At 40.4% G+C, this 17,288-nt stretch overlaps 1 non-coding gene across 1 annotated transcript; it reads left to right on the top strand.

Moving 5' to 3' along the window:
- The first annotated feature begins 16,136 nt into the window (after window positions 1–16,136).
- Window positions 16,137–16,243, top strand: LOC116663931. Its single transcript, XR_004320287.1, has one exon. It is a non-coding gene; the product is annotated as a U6 spliceosomal RNA (small nuclear RNA).
- The last annotated feature ends 1,045 nt before the right edge of the window (window positions 16,244–17,288 follow it).

The following is a 17,288-nucleotide window of genomic DNA, read 5'->3' as shown; positions in this document are numbered from 1 at the left end:
GACGATGGTAGAATATCATATGGGAACCATAACAAGATGGTTTATATCATGAAACCAGGCCACTGAGGACTGGAGAGCAGCTGAAATATTATGTTGAGGCATAAGAATCCCTAGACAAAAACCAGACTAGGCAGTCACAGTTGTCGGAGCGTGGAGCTCAGCTCTGGAGAGGGGACTTCAGTCACCCAGTAGTAGGTGCCAACCGAACTATATGAGGCTGGAGATGCTAAAGCCAACTGGGCTAGCCCCCAAGGTGTCTACAGTGTAAGAGGGAAGGACAGAAGTAAACACCTAATCACAGGAAAGCACAATAAATAACATAACAAAAGATGAGGAGGGCGTAAAGGAGAAGCATCCTGATTCCCAGGAAGAAGCAATAACATGCTAGAAATTTCTTAGGTAAGAGAGAGCATGGCTCGCTTAGGAAAATGCAAATGAGAGTCCCAAGAAGTGACATCAGAGAGATGAGTTTGGAGGCTACCTAACCAAATGGGTTTAGAAATCATGTTAAAAGATGTGTTTCCTTTTTCCCAAGGTCAGTGGGATGCTGTCAGAGGGCCTTATGAAGGGAAGGCACATGAGCAAATGTGGCTTTAGGAAGACCATCCTGACACTGTGACAGATGATGGACTGGAGAGGAATCAGGCTAGAGGCAGGAGAGAATTTAAGGGGTTGTTTCAGTAACAGGCAAGAAGTGAAAAAGTTCTGGAACAGTGACAGTGAGAAAAAGTTCTGGACCATTAGCAGTGAGAATGGATAGAAGGGGAATATAAGAGATTATTTAAGACTGTGGGAGTGATCATAACTAGTGACTATTTGAAAGCAGGAGTGCGAGAAAGTTAGGATTACGTCCAACTTTCAGGCTTGAGAACTTTTCAGGTAGTTCACTTTCTAAAGCAGACAACACAGAAGATGGGATCAATCTTGGACAGGTTGGGTTTCAGCTGCTGGGGGATAATTCGGGTAGAGATCCTGCTAAGAAATTAGGAAGAACCATCTAAACTAGTAGTTAAAATCTTGAGAGAACCGTTGGCACTGGTTTGGGCCACTGGAGTGGAGAAATGTCATCACCCAGGAAAGACGTTGGCGAGAAGAATGTTGTGGTTGGTTCTCCGCGGAATCACCAACAACTAAGGAGATGGGAGGAAAAAAACTGAAAAAAGGGCCAGAGTCAAAAGAGGAAAAGTTCAGTGTCACAGGTGTCAAAGGGGAAGATTTTCAAGAAAATTATAGTTAACACTGCCAAAATGCTGCCGACAAGATAAGGGCTGAAGTGTTTCTACAGGTTTTGGCAAATAGATCACTGGTGTTTTCGCATCTTCTCTGGACATTGCCTCATTTCCTCTGAGCTGTGTGGCCTTAAGCAAGTAGTTGAATAATAATCCTACTTCACGGAGTTTTTGTGAAAATTAAATGAAATCTCTGCCCACGCAGGAAGGGCTTGTCTCCCTCTAGAATTTACTTCCTTTAGACATATTTGCAGCCACGGTGCTCCAATATGTTTTAAAAATAGATGACCTTGAAGAAAAGATAGTCTTTGCAACAAATGATGCTGGAGCAACTGGTTAACCACATGTAAAAAAATTTTTTAAAAAGAATTCAGACACAGACCTTTCACACTTCACAAAAATTTTAACTCAAAATGGATCACAGACCTAAATGTAAAATGCAAAACTATAGAACGCCTAGAAGATAGCATAGGAGAAAATTGAGGCAACTTGGGGTATGGTGATGACTTTTTAGATAAAACACCAGGAAGGCACAGTCCATGAAAGAAATAATTGACAAGCTGGACTTCATTAAAATTTAAAACTTCTGCTCTGTAAAAGACACTGTCAAGAGAGTAAGAAGACAAGCCATGGACTGGGAAAAAGTATTTGCAAAAGACAGATGTAATAAAGGACTGTTATCCAAAATATACAAAGAACTCTTAAAACTGAACAATAAGAAAATAAACAACCAGATTTTTTTAATGTGCAAAAGCTTGAATAGACACCTCACCAAAGAAGATACATATGGCAAATAAGCATATCAAAGATGCTTCAACATCGTATGTCATATAAAAATGCAAATTTTAACAACAAGATACCACTACACACCTATTGGAATGGCCAAAATCCAAAACACTGATAATACCAAATGCTGACAAGGATGTGAAGCAACAGGAACTCTCATTAGCTGCTGGTGGGAATTCAAAATAGTACAGCCCTACATTGGAAGACAATTTGGTGGTTTCTTAGAAAACTAAGCTTACTCTTACTGTATGATTTAGCAGTTGTGTTCCTTGATATTTACCCAAGTGAAATAAAAACTTACATCCATAAAAAAGCTACACATGAATGTTTATAGTGTCTTTAATCATCATTGCCAAAACTTGGAAGCCACCAAGACGTTCTCAGTAAGTGAATGGATTAGTAAACTGTGGTACATCCAGACAATGGAATATTATTCAGTACTAAAAAGAAATGAGCAATCAAGCTATAAAACCACATGGAAGAATCTTAAATGTATATTACTAAGTAAAAGAAGCCAGCCTGATAGAACTACATCCTGTATAATTTCAACTGTATGACATTCTGGAAAAGGCAAAACTATGGAGTCAACTAAAAGATCAGCAGTTGCAAGGAGTTGGGGGGAGAGTGAGATGAATAAGCAGAGCACAGAATATTTTGAGGTCAGAGAAATTATTCTGTATGGTACCACAGTGGTGAATGCATGTCGTTATACATTTGTCAAAATCCATAGAATATACAGCAAGAGTGAATGTAAATTCTAGACCATGGCTGATAATGATGTTTAAATGTAGGTTCATCAGCTGTAACAAGTGTACCACTCTGGTGATGGCTGTTGACAGTAGGGAGGATGTGCGTGTGTGAGTAGGGAAGGGCCCGGGGGTATATGGGGATTCTCTGTACTTTCTGCTCAGTTTTCCTGTGACCCTAAAACTTCTCCAAAAAATTATCTATTAAATATACATATACCTTTTAAAATTTAAATTTAATATATTATATATATAAAGCTTTATTAAATTTAATTTTTCATTTCACCCTTAGAAACAATGATCTGTCAAAGTCTTCTATAGTGGAAGTGGAAGTGGAAACATGGCGTATATCACATTTGGGAATATTACTCCAACCTATTTACTGGATGACCCAGCACACCTTTCTCCTAAATTTGGAAAAATATCCAATATTTAACATTAAGTATTATGCTGATAAATCTGATAAAATTGAGACCAAGTCAATGTCTCTCACTATCTCTACTTTTATTTCACATTGGACTTGAGGTCCTTGCCAGTGTTATAAGTCAAAATATATATATATATATATATAAAAGATGTCTTTGCATGTGATATGTTATGTACATAGAGATCAAATGGAATCTACAAAGAAGCTATCAAGACAATTAGTAAAATGACCAAATATGGTCTATAGATTTAATATAATTCTGATCAAAATCCCAGCAACATATACTTATGTACGTTGACAAGCTGATTTTAAAATTTAAATGAAAACACAAAGGATTTAGAACAACCAAGACAATCTTGAAGATGAAGAAATTTGGAGTATTTACAGTGTCAGATTTTAAGACTTCTTATAAAGCAATGTAATTAAGACAGTGTGGTATTTGGATACAGATAAATAAACCTATGAAACAGAACACAAACATCCATCAACAAAAGAATAGATAGCATATTTTGGTGTATCCATATAATGTAATACTATACCACAAGAAAAAAGAGCCAATTACTGAAACATAAAACAACATAGATAAATTTCACGAAAAACATGTCGAGCAAAATAAGCCAATACAAAAGTACATGCACTGTGATTCCACTGAGATGGAGTGAAAAACAGGCCAAGTTAATCTATGAAGACAGAAGTCAGAATACTTGTTATCTTTGGGAGGATGGGATATTGACTGGAAAGGTTATGAGAAAATTCTGGGACAATAGGAATGTCCTTAATATGCACCAATCTGGATCATGATTATCATGATTATATCATGAGATATCTCTCTGTCTCTCTCTCTATCTCTCTCTCTCTGTCTCTCTGTCTCTCTCTCTCTCTCTCTCTCTCTCTCTCTCTATATATATATATATATAGGCATACACTTAAGATTTATACTTTTCACTATATGAAAAACAATGAATTCTAAAATGCTTATTTGTTTCTTCTCAGTAAGAAGTTCAAGTTGCAATAATTCATCTTTTATATTGGAGGGGGTGCCCTGGCACACTCAGACAACTACACCCCTAAAAACATCACCAATGTGGGAGGTCCCTAGATCCTCATAAGATTTTTCTCTCACCGTGTTGTGCACATTTGTTTTGGGGCATTCAGAGTATTTGCCATTTCCTGCTCAACAGGTCTGCTTACCATGACATCATTAATATGTTGGATCAACTTCATATCTTTTGGAATATCAAGACAATCAAGACTAGGAAAGTGTCATAACCCTGGCGCATAACTGTAAACAAATGTGTACTCCTCTCATTCCCAGGAGAATCTGGATTTCTTTTGATCCTCCTTCATGATGGGAATTGAAAAGAATGCATTCACCCGATCAATAGCTGTATTCCAAGTGCTAGAGGCTACTTTGATCTCTTCTAGTAAAGATACCACATTTGGCACAGCAGCTGCAGCTGGGGCTCCCACTCATGTAAGTTTACCACAGTTCACCATCTTCTGCTATGATCCATCTGATTTTTAGGGACCATACAGTGAATCAAAAGAGAATAGGATGAACCACCTCAGCAACCTGTGACTCCTTGAGAGCAGTACTCAGCCCTGCCATTCATCCAGGGTGTGTCATTGCTTTCATTTTAATTTCTTGCAGGGGTAGAGAGGAGCGGTGCAAATTTAAGAGCTTCCTACATTAGCTTTCTATTGCTGCTATAACAAATGATCATAAATTTAGTGCTTAAAATGAAAGAAACTTATTATCTTACGGTTCTGCAGGCCTAAAGTTCAAAATAGGTTTCATGGGGATAAAATCAAGGTATTGGGAGAACTATGTTCATTCAGGAGGGCCTAGGGGAGAATCTCTTTCCTTGGCTTTTTTAGCTTCAAGAGGCTTCCTGCATTCTTTGGCTTGTGACCTCTTCCTCTACCCTCAAAGCCAGCATCATAGCATCTTCAAATCTCAGAATCTGACTTCCTCTTCTGCCACCCTCTTCTATTTATAACTCTTGTGATTTTGTTGGGCCTCCCAGATAATCTAGAATAATTTCTCCAGTTCAAGCTCAGCTGATGAGCAACCTTAGTTCCATCTGCAACCTTAATTGCCCTTTGCCATGTAACTTAACATAGTCACAGGTTCCAGGAAGGAGGACATGGACATCGTTGAGGAGCCACTATTCTGCCTACCATACTTCCACTAATTTCTGCTGTCATAACACCCCACAATCAAGTAATGAATATGAGGGCTTGCTCACCTTCTGGGTAAATTCAACCTAATGATGCATTTAGAGCTGGGAAAATAATCATAGGGTGGTCCACAGATCCATTGTGTTCACTGTGAGGTGGACCTAGAACAGGACTCTGTTTATCACATGACTTCCATAGCTCCTATAGGCATTTCAATTCCCTTGCTCTGTCACTATCACCTATGATCTGGTACCCAGCAGCCCTCAGAAATCAGCTTTCTGTGAATGTACAGTTATCCAGTAGATGACCTTTAGTCCTTTGAAGGTAGTTTGGGAAAATAGCTACTGCTATATGACGTTATACTTCCTGTGACATCACGGCATCTTTTCTCCAAATAAAATAGCCTCCCTTTCAATTAGTGGACTCTGGGTCTGAGAACTGAGGGATTGTGATTTTCCAGGACAGCTTCTGACACCAGCTTTCTGCTGGCCCACTATTAATTTTTCTGGTTGTATAGGTCAAACAACACCATCATCAGCTGCTCAACTGTCTTGCCCCGAGGAATACCTTGATCTGTTAGGTGTCTTCCAACAGATTCCGTGACCCACAGGGCTCCTCATTGTCATTCTAGCCATATACCCATTATGGAAATTATATTTGTCTCGCCTTCTGATGGTTAAATGCTGACACCTGGTCTCTAGGATGCCAGAAGCGTATCCTCTGCAATGATACTAAGTACCCCAGTACTGTAATAACCTTCCATTCCACCCCTGGCTCACAAATGATAACCAACATTAATTTCTCTCATTCCCCACTGCCTAAGTGAAGCGAGTTCTCTGGGTCCCTCTGGAGAACACAGAGAGCTGTTTGTTTTTGTGTTTTGTTTTTTGGTTTTTGTTTTGTAATGAATCTATTCAAACAAGTCCACATCTCTGATTCTTTTGACCTGTTCCTTATTCCTCTGCCAGGACAGTCCTGGCATCTCCAGTTCATGTACTCTAGGCCTCCAGAAAATAGGAGGCTTGAGAATTAAGTTGCAGTAGATAAGGCTTGTCTCCAGAGGCCCTTGCCAGGATGTAAACCTTGCCAGTACTCATGTCAATACACTCTTCCTTACCAAACCTTCTTTTTATCCCCTCTGAGCAGCCTCAAGTTACATTCCAAGCATACTGCCTTGAAATTTGTTGGGATACATAACCTTTGGTGAGTAGTTCCCCTTTTCCTCATAGTGTGGAATTGCGTGAGGGATTGTGATTTTTCCAAGATGTGCTTGACATCAGCTTCCGACTCCCCTACTAATGGCTTTTTTGTTTGTTGTAAGTCAAGCAGCACCATCATCTGCTGCTCAGCTGTCTTGCCCCTGGGAATACCGAGGTCTACTATACACCGTCAAAGGTTCCTGTGAGTCATGGGTCCTCATTATCATTCCAGCTGTATACCTTACTGTGGAAATTACATTCACCTTGTATATGAACAGTGCTTCCAGTTTGCGCTACACTAAGACTTGATGCTGGTTTTTGTTATAGACCAGGGGTTGGCAGACTAGGGCTGGACACTTTAAATTGTAGTAAAATTGTGGAACACAGCCATACCCATTTATTTATGTATTGCCTATGGCTGTGTTCATGCTACAGTGGCATGGTTGGGTAGTAGAAACAGGGACCATGAGGCCTACAAAGCCTAAGGTACTTGCTATCTGACCCTTTAAAAACCAGTTTGCCAATTTTTGGTCTAGATCAGCTCTGCCCAGCAGACCTTTCTGTGATGATGAAAATGTAAGGTCTGCACAGTTCAACATAGTAACCACCAGCCGCATGTGGTCGCTGAGGACTTGTAATGTGACTGAGAAAAAAAATCTTGATTTTATTTCATTTTGATTGGTTTATCATTGCATGAGACTAGTGGCTATTGGATTGGACAACACAACTGCAGAAGCAGTGAGGAAGTCGGGAAAAGGTAGCGATCTTAAGGAGGACAAACACATCTTGAAGTCATCCACCACAGGGAAAGATCTTGCACAGTCTTCAGAAAATGCAAGGTTGCTTTCCTCTAACCGAGGGGAAAGGATCACCTTTGCTGGTCCAGGGAGCAGAGGAATCTGGGGGTTGACAGAACTCAAACACATCCACCCAGAAGTCCTCATCCTAGGTCTCAAGCTGTGAAGCCAGCCTCTTTGTGGTCCCACCACTCTTATGTTTACATTTTGAGCCTGATTATTAGCACAGCCTTCTGGATGCAAGAGATGAAGTCCTCTTTAAACAATGGCACTGAGGCATTCTGGTTTCTGGACCATACCTTGAATTGATAGATTGTTGACCTGAGTTTTTTATTTTCTTCCTTCTTGTGTGTGTTAACAACAGCAACTAATTTCCCAGCCCTCATATCTTTCAAGTATTGCAGTTATTACATAAACCAGTACATCTTCTTCCACACGCTCCCACTCTTATCCACCATAGTTGAAATCTAAGAAACTGTGTTACTTTGCCAGGCCAGAGATGACTGTTGTCCCACTTACGGGGGATTACCCCATCTTTCCCATCAGTTTCCCATTCTGAGTGTCTGCTTCCTATAACTACTCTTGATGTCAACATTCTTAGTCTGGGTTCTCCTAGAAGAAGCCCCTGAGACAAGGATTTGGGCACATGTGGTTCACGGGGACCAATGCTAGGGGGGACGGGTTGGGGAGTGTGAAAGCAAGACGGGAAAGGGTAGGAAACCAGTATATGGTATGTTAATAAACAGATCACTATGAAGGGCACCTGGGGCTCAGTCTTGCTGGGAGCCCTGGAAAACGGCGTGGAACACACCTCAGATTTGTCCTCCGACATTATTGACTGAGGGATTCTCCCTGTGTGTCAATTTTCTGGCACTTCCTGCCTGTCAAGGGCATAGGAAGAGAGAAAAATCTCAAATGGAGAGTTACAGGTGCTTGCCCTCTTCATTTTCAGGAATGGTGAGTGTCGAGGTGATGTGGGCAGGGTACCAACTACATCTGCTACAGCACTGAATACGTTTAAAAAAAAAAATCTGTGAATCCATGATGGTGCTCAAACAAAGAGGGGTGGCCAAAGCAATAAATGGGAAATCAAAGCACAACACACACACACACACACACACACACACACACACACAAAACCTCTTTGATCGCCATTGGAGGTAATCAGTATATAACACGTCATTCTGACAATTGGCAATTAAAGGGGAAAATTAAGCATGGAACCTAAGTTTCCTGTATGAATAGTATTTCAGGGTCATCAGTTAGCCCTGGTCAATGAGGAAAAAGTCTTTAAAGAAAAGTTACCATTTTCATCATTGTTTTGTAAGACTGAAGTAACATGAAGTCATTAATTTGCTTTAACATATTTCGGAATATAAAAGGAGGGTAGATGAAACAAATGAGGGAAATCTTGATAAGTATTGAATAAATGGAGGTTCACTCTACTATGCTTTTTTTAATCTAAGAGAGAGGGAGAGAAAGTCTTTTGCATTTCTTCTCCCTTCCAGCACTATCATTAGCCTCAAGTTGCATACACATTCTTCAAATCCTGATTACCCATTATTAAGATAAACAAAGCACTAGATAATGCACTCGAACTGCAATCGACAGTTTTTTTCCTAAGATGCAAGTTCCAAATCATGATTCCCATTCCTGCTTTGATCACATTATAACCTTAAAGTTTCCCTGATGAACGGAATCACTTACAGGTAGCGAACGCTTGCTATGAAATCATGCGTGTCTGCACATCTCATAGGTTTTGTTGCATGTATTTGAATATGAGGTTCCCATCAGAATGCCTGGCACGTAAGGAAGGTACTAAGTGTTGACACTGTTTCCCACCATCTCCTCCCCTTCCCAAACCCAAGAAGGAAAAGATCCTTTCAAGGTTCTTCCAAATGTAAATATATTACCTGAGAAGGGCACTAAGTTAACTCATTAGCACCTTTTAACACATAAGCAGAGTTTACTTTATCAGATTAACTGTAGAAAACAAGGTCCCCCGAGGCAATGGGACATCGGCTGCATAAATGTCGACAGGGACAAGGTAGTAGGGAAAGTAAATACATAAAATTCGATCTCACATTTGTTTGTGGAAATGCACTTTCTGGGTTGCTTTTGTTATCAATCTCATTTCATCTTCACCGACCTCTATTTAACAGCGAAGCCTCAAGAAGCTTAAAGCATGGAGCCGGATTCAAACAGCTACTAATAGACAGAGCTAGAATTCGAACTTGAATCTTCTGACTTCTGAAGGAAGTGTGGAAGTCCGGAGCCCAGAAGGAGAGCTGTGAGGAACAGGGAAGAGCAGAGTGAGGACATCTCAAAGAAGGAAGAAGAGGTGGGGTATTTGCCCTGTTCACAATGGGACCCCCTTGGGCCTCCCTACTGTAGCTGGGATTTCAGTTTCTGTATGTGCCTCTGTCTTACTTACACAGAATCACACCTGGGCCAGTCCTTTTGGTGCCTGGAATGGCCTAACGTTCAATTCTTGAACACCTTCCTCAGGAGAGTCATGATCGCATTGTTTTCACACCCAGGTCAAAGCCAAGTAAGATCTCCTTTCAAATTTTCTGAAAAACAGTCTTCAAATTATACCTACAGAATATGTTCTGATTCTGGAAAAATCTAATTTCATGTTTCCAATCTTGACTTCATATATGATATTTGATTTTTTTTTTTGAAAAACTATTGATAATTACCCCTATTTTAGTCATTTGAGATCCAGGGCATAGTGAGTTTTAAAAATGCTTACATCCTGCGGAAAACACTTTAAAAAAGGAAAGAGTCATATATTTTGCTGATTTTATAAGTCATATATATTTGTAGCTTTAAAAATTCAATTCTTAGAGAAGTGTACAAATGAGACAGTTTCCCCCATAATCTCATTCTTCAACATGAACCCCAGTTAATAGCTCTATGGCTCTTCTTTCAGACTTTTTATTTTGCAGAGTTTACAAGACACTTTCACATACTTCATCTCACTGAAACTTCACAACAGCAGTATTCAATTATAAATGTGAGATTGGGGAAATTGTTTTCCAGTGAACTTTAATAACCTTCTCACAAAAAGGAGCTACCATGACTGACTACCTTCTATTCACATTTTTGCAAACCCAGGCCAGGATTTATTTGCTGTGACCTTTTCATGTTCAGTTCGTATAGCAAAGAACAGACTGGGCTGTGGAGAACAGAATCAATCCAAAATCTGCTAAGCATTTTGGTTCTATCAGCTTCAGCCTTAGCTAAACAAAAAAACATTTGCATGGGTAACAGATAAAATGGAGCAGTCTTCCAACATACTATCAAGGATGCTTCTTCAAGATCACTGACAAATTAAAATGGGGGACTAGCCAGTCTAACCGTGGTATAAACCTGAGTTCAAATTAGAGTAAATGGTGGTATCTCTTCCCAAATAAGTGGGTAGAGATAGACTTAACACACCAATTACCACTGGAGATAAAGTAACAGCTCTCAAATTAATGGGCTAAAACAAGTTCCCCCAGGCTAACAGCATAGTCTTGGGGTTAGCGCCTTAATTAGTGGGCTCTTTGTTCTAATAGATCTTTTAGACAAGATCTTGAAATCAAGTCTGGGTTGGGGCGGTGGAGGGGTTGGGCGGAGGATATTGGAGAGAGCTTGAAGTCTTAGGAGAAACCGCTTGCTATATTTTTAAACTAGATTAATGGAAAGATAAGAACCTTGATTCTAAAAAGAGGCAAATCAATCTTATCTCTTGATTTAGTTTGTCTATAATGAACTGCTTATTTCGGCCTAGGAAGTGGCTTCAATGAACCCATTATGATGGCCAAGGACTAACCATGATTAAATTTCCCTCCAAGGATAAACAAAAGGAGAGTTAATAATTTTCAGTCTTGCTCCATTTCCAAATCATGAAGAGAAGTGTTTACTAGGTAAATTAGTCTTTTTTAATCATGTTTATAATTGTGGCTTCAACATTTGACGCTTGCACTCTTTAGTCTCAACCTGAAGCTGCAGGAAATGGTGACTGAAGTGGGTTTGATTTCCCCTGAAACAAAGAGGCAGCAACAGTCCCTGAGCTCCCTGGCCTCGGAGCAAAATGCAGAGTGATCTGGAGTACTGTGACCTAGCCTGAAACATTGTAATGGCCCCGGTACTGAGTCACGTCCTCACAAAACAAACATCTGTCTCTCTAACCCTTCCCAGCTTGGGCGGGGCCCCCACCCCAGAGCCGGAGCCGGAGCCGGAGCCGGAGCCGCCTTCCATCAGCGCTGAGGGCTTTGGTGACCAGACTCTGGCAGCCCATCTAAGAAAAAGACATTCGGGGAATTTTAAGTGGTTTGGATCAGCAGTTGTCATGTACAATTGATGTTCATTTATATTTTACTAGCCAAAATCTAATGCTGCCCCAAATTGGGAAAGAAATATTTCAAATACTAATCAGGCCCAATCCTGCTTTAATGTGAAAAATGAGCTGTCCTACCTTTTTTCAATCCTAGTCTCAGAAGAGAGATTTAATATTTCCTGACAGTGCTTTAAATACTTTGCTGTTCAGACTTCAATGAATCCACAATAATTATATCAGTTAAACCAGCTTGGTTTTTCCAAAGCTGTCTCCAGGTTAGGGGACTTTTGAACTCCTTATCATGGCGTTCATTCTTTGATACTAGGTTTAATAGAGGAAGAGCTGATGATACTCAGAGGATCACCATTTAACCCTTTGACCCATTTACCTATTAGCTATTTTTATTTTTTGGTTTTTGTTTTAACCTATCAATTCAGGGCTCTACAATTTCCCAGCCTCCTCCTTTCCAGGCACTTAATTGCACTGAATCTAGGAGCCATATGCTATTCCCAGTGGAGAGTTTCAAGGGAGGCCCAATGGTTTTTAATTCCCAGAAGATCAAGCAATAAAGACTTCAGTAGATTATCATTCAGAACTGACTTAACAGTGAGGATCTAACCAAGCCTTTTATAGGAGCTTTTATTTTGTCATTTTGATAAAGAAGGCTAAAAAATGACCTTTGTTTCACAGATGGGGAAAGCATGAGATGGTTCACCATTGCTTTTTGTGGGGGGGAAATAGTACCAGGTTCTTTAGCTGGAACTCAGTTCCACTCATTCCTCATCACTCCTCAAGAAATCCAACAATTTCATCATAGTTGCGTCTTCAGTCAGTATACTCATTCTTACCGAACCACACTCTCCAGTAAAATGAGAATTTCTCAATGCACTGTATTGGCAATCTCCAACCTTCATCTCCACGAGGGTTGAGCAAACAAAGGAGCACAGTTGAGAATGATTTTCCATCAGAGGAACAGCCAAGGAGCACTAAACACTTACGTACAGCCACAAGGCAAGCGTAGGAGTTGGAAGGCCTCCCCTCTGTGTGCGCAGGGCAGCGGGCCTCGCCTTCTGAAGGTGTCAGGGAATGGTAGGTGGAGACCCTCTTTATTTCCACAGATGACCCCTGAATCTCCCCAGAATCTGTCTTGACTTCTTGGGAAGTGTAATTAATACCGCTACAAACCAGTGATCACATTTGGGAACTCTTTCATTACTTTCCTACAATTTCCTATGTAAAAATAAATTAGAATCTGTAGAGTGGATGCTTATTAATAAAAAAAAGAAATAATCAAAGAGATGAACATAAATGGTTAAGAAATCAGAGCGGGCTTGCACAACACAGACATTGCAGGGTCGAAATTGAGGAGGGATGATAAGGTTTGCTTTGTGCTTCTCACTCCATATTTATGATGTTTCCCCTTAATTTTCTCATAATCAGTGATTTGCTGTTTTACATGTCACCACGTCTTATAAATTCAGACTTTCATTTGATGCTCTGTTTTTTAATCCTATCTTACCCATTGACAATGATGCTCCAGGAGAAATATCAGTAACTAAATCTGCTATTTTTACTCTAAGTGGGAAAATTTTTGATAATATTAACAGGCTAACTTAGAAAAGGTCACTTCTTAGGGCAATGAGTTTGGACTATTTGTAGGATTAATGCCAAATTGGGATGCTATGGTGGTAAGACTTTCAAATTTGGGAGTCAGAGGACACAAAGTCTAGTTCTGATTTGGCCCTTTATTAATTATAGGAGCTTCTTAGTGGAATGTGTGTAATTTAAACTTCCCCTTTTAGTTTATAGGAAGTATATAGCTATGCATATATTGGTTAGCTCAAGCTACACCTGAAGAGTGTCATTTGCTCTAATCAAAATTTCACACCATAGGTGTTGTCAGCTAGTCTTCTAGTAAGAAATCCCACCTTCCAGAGGGACTCCCTAACAAGGATTTAGCAATCTTAGTCTTCCAACACCACCACCAGAGTATTCTTAATTAGCATAATGCATGTTAAAAATCTGTTTTTATTGGTAAAAATTAATTGTCAATTAGCATGGGGGTTGTTAGAAATGGGTTTTAACCAGTGCAAACAGTGATTTTAAAGATTCGTGGATCGTATAAAATATTCTAGAGACTCCCTTCCCAATTGTATAAACAGAATAAGAATCTAGAAAACCCTGTGTCCTGTACCTTAGGGATATCGTTCCTAGATTGTCCTGGGTCCGGCCATTGACTCAGTTCTCAGTCTGCCAGTGGCCTGATGCCTACCATGAGGTTACAGGAACTCTGCGTCTAGAATACGATCATATCTGCCTCAAGTGAACAGTGCCTGCACGGGTGTGGTTAGACTACCTAAAAGCTCAAGAGCTGGAATTGATCAAGCTTACAGGTTACTTTGTATGAGTTGTTTTGTGCCTGCTCCCTAGTAAGTGTTTAACGTGCACCTTTATACACAGACAAATTTGGTCAGAGATTTCTTTCAGTCTAAACTGGTGAAGAGGTTGTGTGGGACATAGTTATGCCTAATTATCTCTAATTATTGGTGATTATTACCACTGTCCACTAAATAATCTTTGCAACATTACCCTTCACTCAGCATTGACGTCTTTTTAGCCCCATGCTAAATATTCTTAATGTCACCCAGGTGCCTGTGGGCAACTAGAGGGTAATAAACTCATAGATCTCCAGACTATCAGTGGGATTCAGTGCACAGGGCTCTCCTGGGCTAGCAGTCCCCTCAGGACCCTATGGTCTGTTCTGACTATTACATGGTCCTTGTCCCCAAATCCCAGAGGCAGTAAAGATTTCTCCACTTCCCCTCAGGGAACAGAAGCCCTGAGGAGTACTGATCAGTACTTCCTGCAGACTAATTTCCTGCGGACTACTTCCATGGGGCCACAATCAACCCCTTTGGTAACCGCCCGTAAGAACAGAGCACAGATACGGATATCCTGTGGCCATATCATAGACAGAGGTGATGACGATGACGACAATGACCATGGTTGTTAATACAGCTTCCACACAGCAAAAAACAATGTCTCCGTGGATTGTTTGGCTGCACTTAAGTAAAACTCAAGGAATTTTAGCTTAAACCACTGTTTTCCTTTTCATATAAGTCGGGCAATCCTAAGCTAGTGCAGGGCTGCCACGATGCTACCAGGGACCCAGAGCCTCCCTTCCTGCTGCAGCATCGTTCATTTGTGGCCTTGGTCCCCGTGCTTTCTGGGTGGCTGCAGCACCTGCAGGCATACAGTGGAGAAGCATAGAGAGCATAGGGCCTTCACAAAATAAGCTTTTGCCTTTTTATTCAGGAAGGAAATCTCTCTCCAGGGAATTCTGCTTACATGACATTGATTGGAACTTTGTCATCCCCTAGCTGCAAGGGAGTTGGGGAAGGGCATAATTTTAGTAGGGCATATCACCATTCTGAAAAAAATAAAATTCTGGTAGGAAGGGAAGGGGAACGGATAGTGACGGGGAACGGATAGTGACAGGCAACTCGTACTGTGTGCCGTTCCTACTCATCACCAGTCACTTTACCATGTACTTTACATACGTACCATCTCTAACATTACCCAGTAATCACGTCCACATAAGGAGACTGAGAATCAAAGGCTTTTGGTAACTTGTCCAAGAAAATGGCAGATCCATGATTTGAATCCAGGTCGACTCAATTCACAATAGTATTAGTTACCATTGGTCAAGTGCTTGCTGTGTGTCATGTTCCTCTAGGTGTTTCATGTGCATTGACTCATTTCCTCCCCCTAGAAGCCCTCCAAAGAAGGTATTTTTATTATCTCTATTTATCAGATGAGGAAACCAAAGCTCAGGGAAGTTAAGTAACTTGCTTAGAGTCACTTTAACCCAGATCTGTGTGAATCCTTAGCTGCTGACCATCCACTATACAGCATCTAAAAAATTCAATCCTTTAAACTGTGAACATTGCCACCATCTTACTAGGATAGTTAAGGCACCAAGCAAACAAGCCAAAGGTAAAATACCAATAAGGCAAGCTAATCAATAGTACAACTTAGAAGGAGTAAATAGAGGAGGAGCCGGAGAATGGAAACTGGGAATTCAAGAAATAGCAAGGAAATGAATAAGGTTCAAGATGGTGTTTAAGCGTGTGCCAGAATACACACTTATTATTTTCCCCTGATACAAAGGGCATCTTTCTCTACAGTGGTGTGTACTCTTGATGAAGTCACAAGGAAACATCTACCACAGAAGACCGATGCTCATTGCCTGCCCAGTAACCATTTTCTATTACGTACTAATGGAACTCCCATTTTACTAAGAGCAACATTAGGCTCGGTTAAAATGATTAACTTCTATAGACTTCCTTGCCTCTGTGGGTTAGCCAATGACGTATAAGTAAGCACCATTTTTGGTTAGGGCTTCCTGAAGAATTATTGTTTATCACTGAAAAGATACAAGTTTGTGCTTGCTTTAGCAGCCCATATACTAAAATTGGAACAATACAGAGAAGATTAGCATGGCCCTTGTGCAAGGATGCCATGCATATTTGTAAAGTGTTCTATATTTTGCACAGTTCCCAGACGTTCTGCTACATCGCTGGCTAATACCAAGGAAACAATGAATCAAAGCACAGCATATGGCATCAGATATTGAAATTGTGATTTTCCTCACCCAAATGAGACAGACAGATAGACACAGAGACAGAGACAGAGAGATGACCTCTATTGGTTCATTCATATACCCTTTATTCACTTCTCTTCTTCCAGTCTGGAATGCAGTTGTGATGTCTGGTGTGGCAGCAGCCATCTTATGAGCATGAAGATTATAGTCTCATGCTAAGGATGACACAGTAGGAAGATGAACAACTGCTTAACTGCCAAGTCCCTGATGGCATTGTAGCACCTCTATACCACCCTAAGCTTGCCTATCTCTGGATTTGTGATGATTTATGAAAAATAAACCTCTATTTAGTTAAACTGCAGTCATTTTATTATTGTTGTTGTTGTTACATGAAGCTGAAAAGAATACCAACTGATAGAGGTGGGCATGCTATTTCCTTTTTCAATCAGCTTTATTCTTTCTTTACTACCAAAGTTATCTCCAGCATAAGGCATATCATTGTCATTGACCAGCTTCAACTGTATAGGGGACCAGGTGTGATGCTGATTAGTCTGGAAGGAGTGATCTTTTGCACTAAAGAAGGCCTCAGGGTAGTAATGGGGCATTATACGAAGAATAGAAGCTTTGGCAAATCTAATCTTCATGACAATGTTTACTCCTCCACTCTGAGCCTCAGCTTCCTTATCTCTAAATTGAAGGCCATACTAATCTAACTTAAATATTTACTGGGAGTTGTGTGAAATGCCTAACTCAAGTGGTCTGTATGTGTTTTTCATTATTATGAAGTCCCCTCTCTCTCACCAATACAAATGGAAGAACTCACCTCACACCCTCCTACTCCTTCCTCAGTGCATCCCTCCGCCTTCTTGTGTTTTGGAAAAGGATCTGCCTGGTTTTCATTTTATCTAGACTTCTTAAGGTTAAAAAAAAAGTTATTGGGGAAAGGAGTAGGAAGAAGAAACAGGTCTATAGCATGTAACCCCAGGCATGGAT

Source organism: Camelus ferus, chromosome 5 (genome assembly GCF_009834535.1).
Source record: "Camelus ferus isolate YT-003-E chromosome 5, BCGSAC_Cfer_1.0, whole genome shotgun sequence".
Classification (NCBI taxonomy): domain Eukaryota; kingdom Metazoa; phylum Chordata; class Mammalia; order Artiodactyla; family Camelidae; genus Camelus; species Camelus ferus.
Note: the sequence above shows the minus strand (reverse complement) of the source record. Positions and strands in the feature narration are given on the sequence as shown.